At 51.3% G+C, this 5348-nt stretch overlaps 1 long non-coding RNA gene across 1 annotated transcript; it reads right to left on the reverse strand.

The window, feature by feature from the left end:
- Positions 1–1057: 1057 nt before the first annotated feature.
- Positions 1058–3564, reverse strand: LOC120617906 (uncharacterized). The gene is made up of 3 exons (XR_005657076.1): positions 2714–3564; positions 2105–2236; positions 1058–1623 (listed from the first exon to the last, which is right to left on the reverse strand). It is a non-coding gene; the product is annotated as an uncharacterized LOC120617906 (long non-coding RNA).
- Positions 3565–5348: the final 1784 nt, after the last annotated feature.

Raw genomic sequence — 5348 nt, forward strand, 5'->3', positions numbered from 1 at the left:
AGCTATTTCAAATCTGCCTTTCAATCGAAGAATTTAGCGAGTGGACAAGAACATGTCCTCCCCTTGGAGTGAGACCCACAGGGTGATACGTATCTTCTGGGCTGTTCCCTTGGCCCAGCCAGGATCCAGAGCTCAGTGGGCTGTTCTCTCTGCCTGGAACCTTCCCTCCACCTCCAGCTCTTTGTCTCCTGTGACAACGAGGGGGATTTCTAAAGGCAGGGGCTGCCAAAGGGTGCCGACGTGGACGAGAACAGAACTGGCTTCGTGCATCGTTTAAGCTCCCGGAGCCAGCTGTGGCTGGAGCCAGCCAACACGATGATTTTTTCGCTCAGATGAGCCAGTCGATTCTGACTTTGCTGAAGACCCTTGCGGGGGGGGGGGGTTTCAGCCTCTTGAAACAGAAAAGGAGCTGCAATGATGGAGTGGGAGTTAGCCTGGTGACAAAACACTGGGAGGTGAGCTCCAGGAGAAAGGAAGGCATGAGCAAACAAGAGAAGGTGGGAATATGGCCCGTTTCGGGGGACGGACAGCAGATTATCAAGATGGCTCTAATGTGGAATTGACGAGGGGTCCTGGTGGGCTCACGTGCAACTTTCTGGTTGCAAGATAAAGGGACAAGGCCCAACTATGGAGGGCCCAGGCCTTGGGAGGGTCTAAGGATTTCATCCTGAGAGCAGCAGGAGCCATACTGAGTGGAGTGACACCATCAAGTCTGCATCTTAAGAAGGAGTCTGAACTCTGACCCGTTTGCCGGGGGTGTGTGGAAATTGGCACAGCCTCCATGGAAAGAGATGAGGGGACAGACGTCAGCGTTAGAACTCCCACGGCCTTTGACACAGCACTTCCTGTCTGTGGGGTTTATTCACACAGAGAAAATCACCGAAGTTCTTGTTAGCAAGAGACTGGGAACCAGCTAAGTGCCCATCAGGAGGAGACCAGCTTTAAAGAACAAAATTCAGCCGAGTACATTTAAAGATCTAATTGGCTTTATTAAACCATTCACAAATCAGGCAGCCTCCCACCTAGCAGCTAGAAGGATGCTCAGAGAGCTGTTACAAAATGGAACTTTTCGTAGGAAGAAGGGTGGGCCAAGGGAGCCGTTAACAAAAGAAAACAAAAAAAAGCTGATTTTTAGATCAGGGCATCTTTTTGAGGGCGGAGAAGGGCAAGGGTTTTTACTATGCACATTGCTTCTCTCCACGGCCGGGGATCGTGGAATAGGGGGGGCCCATGTGGCAGACGACCTCATTGGTGCGAACCAATTCCAGACTGATTGATTAAGAGGATATTTCTGGGAGAGGGTGAAACAGCAATTAGGCCAGATATTAAATCTAAGTTTGGTATCATAGGCTTTTAGCACAAGCGATGCCATTTTGAACCTGTGGTCTTTTTAACATCGGCAAAATATTTCACGGCCCATCCATGCAATGGACTAATACGCAGCTTTATAAAAGAATGAGCTGAATCTCTACATATGATGGTTATGAGCTGGTAGATACTTAACTACCACCTCTCAGGGGGCAAAAACAGAGCTGATTCATAGCGTTTGCCGATGTCTGTGGTGTAAATACTCTCATCGCGGCTGATTTGAAGCTCCCAACGTGACACCACCAAAGGCAGATTCTGGAAAAGATATGTAATAATAGCCCATCATCATCATGTAATATTTCTACCATACAGACACAAGAGATGTAAATAACCTCTAGAGGAAGTGATAAATCGTGATGACTTATTATCTTTGTGTTTAACATAATTTATTTAATCGTGAGTTTATATAATTTAATTTTTAGTAATGGCTCATTTAACAACTGGCTGGCAAGATTCCCAAAAGTTTAGCAATCAGCTCTCACAGATTGTTACAAGCCAGTCCCGGCTCACCACCGAGACAGCTCCAAGACGAGAAAGCCCAAGCTCACTTTTAGACAAGGCTCTACAGAAAGTGTCTCCTCCCTCCTCTTCCCTTGCTCACTCCCCTCCAGCCACACCGCTGTCCTTCCTGGATCCAGATCACTTCAAATTCACTGCGACCTCAGGGCCTTTGCACTCGCTGTCCTCTGCCGTTTCTAAACTTACATCCAGATAACCACACGACTCAGTTCGTTACCTCCTTCAGGCCTTTGCTCAAATGTCGCCTCAGCTCAGGGCCTCCTCTGACCAGCCTGTCATGAAATAGAAAGCTGCCTCTGCCACACTCCAGCTTCGTTTTATCAACTGCACTCACCGTGCCATCCGCCTACTGTGAGATGTTAAAACGTATTTGTCATTGTATCGATCTACTCTCTCTCTCCCCAACTAGAATGGCAGCTCCACGAGGCCAGGAAATTTTTCTATTTTCTTCTCTGCTGTATCTTCGGCGCCTAGAACAGCACCTGGAGTATAGTAGGTCCTCAATCAATGTGTATCGAATGAATGAATACGGGCGTATGTCATCTTATTAAGCTTCACGGAGGTTGCTTTTTTTTTTACAAATGGAAGGCAAGACCCTCCACCACCAAAAAGATTACGACTGGTTTTCTTGCTGTGATCTGGAACCTACTATAGATCACCTTATAAAGATAAGGTGCAGAATCGTGTTAATAACTTGAATAGTATTTTATCATCTGTGCTTACATTGGATAGACTGTCTCTGGGGAAACTGGTGGCCCCAGTGCCTCCTGGAGGGGCCACGGAGGGAGGGGAGAAAGGAAGGCTTTTACTGTACTCCCTCCTGTACCTTTAGAAATCTGTGCCACGTGCCCTTCGTTACGTATTAGCATTTTTTTCGAGCGTTCTATGAAAAGTACCACCTGGAGCTCCTGTGGGGAGCAAAGACACAGAGGAGGGTGAGCCTCGGCCATGAGAAAGCCGGACAGTGACCCGGCAGTGGACCGGACAGGACTGCCAAGTCATCATGGCCTGTTCCAGAAGGTCCCAACACGGAATGTTCTTCTCGAAGCCCTTAGAAGCCTCTGGGAGGCGAGGCCTGTCCCTCAGGCCCAGCCTCTGCAGGCCAGCCAGGCAGAGCTCCCAGAAAGGCACCACGGCCACCTCCACCCCTGCACTGAAAAGATTCCAGTAAGATCCAGCTGCCTCCGACTGCAGTGATCAAAGCTCTCCTTCATAGCCGATGGCGTACGGACACAGCTGACTCACATCCTGTCCAGTTCCCCCATTCCTCCTCCTCTCCCCCCACCTCTCCCTCCTCTTCCTCTCCTCCCTTCTTCTTTTCCTCCCCTTCCTCCCTCCTCCCTCCTCTCTTTTCTTCTTCCCCCTCCAGCTCCTCCTTCCAGCCTCCCCCAGGGCCTCTCAAAGGCCAGCTGTCTCTCTGCTCCATACCTTTGCGCATGCTGTTCCCTCTGCCTGGAACACCCTTCCCACACCTCTTGAGCGGACCGTGGTTTATCCCAGAGATCTTGGCTTCCTTCCTCCATGGAACGAACATTTGCCAGGGATCAACTCTTTGCCAGACACCCCGTCAGGGATTGAGGGAGCAGGGGCTGAGGGGAGGGCACATCCTAGCTGGGAAGACAGAAAATCGACAAAAACTAGAAACAAGGGAATTTTTAAAAAGAGTTCGATGCCGCAAAAGTGACTTGCAATTAGACAAGGAGAAGCCCCCGCCCCACCCACCCCAGCCCCAGATGTAAGAACCAGGCAGAGGGAACAGCGAGGACAAGGGCTCAGAGGTTGGAAATGAACTTGGAGAGTTCAGGAATGAGAAAGAAGCCCAGTGCTGCTGAGCCAAGGGAGCGAGGCAATGTGTCAATGACGCCGCCGAAAACGTCAGTGTCCACGAGTGTCGCGGACTCGCTCCGTGAGGAGTCCGGCCTCCCCTCTCCAGGAAGCCCTTCTGGACTGCGTCAGGGGCCCTAGCCCCACCGTGTTCCCTCTAGGTTGTCACTCTCTGGTCACTGGCCTATCTCCCGCACTGCCCTGTGAGGGCAGGGCCTGCCACCGCCGTGTCCCCAGCCCCGTCCTGCACACATCCGGGTACATGGCAGGTACCCCGTAAAATCCCCTCGCCACCTCAGAAAGGCTTCTTTTCTCTTCCTCCCTGCCTCCCCCACCTGTGCCTCCTCCTGGCCCGGCCCAGCACTCCACCTGGCCACTCACACCGGTGTCACTCACACCGGTGTCGGCCCAGGCTCTTTCATCTCATCCTCAAAGGCCCTCCTGGGGAGGATCCCCAACTCCAGCTGCTTCCATGAGCTGCAGGCCTGAGGCGAAACCTCAGAAGTGGTCAGATCAAACAGCTCGGCTCTAGGGCTGGTCTTGGGCTGGGCCAGCGTGGAGGAGGCTCCTAGGACAAGGACAAGGACGCAGGCTCCCAGCACCAACATTCAAGGGTGGAGAATAAATGGGGGGGACCCCGCAGAGGCGTGGACTCAGCAAAAAGCCCATACATTTTCCCATCATCGTAATAATGCAACTTCCGACTGCCAATGTATTTAGGTGCCAGGTGCTGGGCTAATTCCCCCCCATAATGTCATTTAATTAATTTGAATTGGTAATGTGTGATCAGGGTGCAAAATGCAGAAGACCCCAAAGGCTCATGGGGAAAAGCAAGCATCCCTATTTCACAATTTTAAAAGGTTAGAAATGAGCTTTTATGTTGAGTAGGGGCAGCTCAAAATTTTAAACGAGATTTATCTGCTGTTCATTCAGCTCTCTTTCCCGGGGGTGGAGCAGGATAAACAGAGCAGAGACGCCCCTCCAGGATACGGCTCCAGAAGTTTTCTCCTTTCCTTAGACTGCCCGCCCCCCTCCTTTTAGCCCCGGCCAAGGGGCGTGACCCCAAACCGGTCTTTTCCAGCTTAGACGCCATCTTTGGCTAAGGCACGACCTTGGGCTAATTACATTGTTATAATCTCATCTGCATTGCAAATACAGAGGCTCCCATCATGCACCTGGGCCAGGACAGTTCCAGAAACACCGTATAAGGACGAAAGAGTGGCAAACCCGAGCTCCCCACCCACTGGGAGGTGACAACAAGGTTGCATCAGCACCATGCTTCCAGCTCTGTCTCCAAGAAGGACAAAAACCCAGATGGTTCCATCCTCGCATGACTCGGCCTCCCTTCTTCCCCTTCCCGCCTCCGTCCTCTCGCATAAGCCCGACTCCCCTCTTGAGTGTGTACTTTCGCTTTAATAAACCTTGCTCTTTCTTGCCTGCTGTCCAGCTTGCCCTTGAATTCTTTATCTCAGCGTCAGGCAAGAACAGGTCACTGGAGCTCCGAGTCCCCGACAACAGAGGCAATTATGACTAGCAGTGTCCCTCGAAGTGTTTGTTCAAAAAATATTTATTGAGCACCTATATGCGCCAGGCACCGTTCCTTGCGCTGGTATAATGCGGAGCAACAGAAGCTCAAG

Source organism: Pteropus medius, unplaced genomic scaffold, assembly GCF_902729225.1.
Source record: "Pteropus medius unplaced genomic scaffold, Ma_sr-lr_union100, whole genome shotgun sequence".
NCBI lineage: Eukaryota > Metazoa > Chordata > Mammalia > Chiroptera > Pteropodidae > Pteropus > Pteropus medius.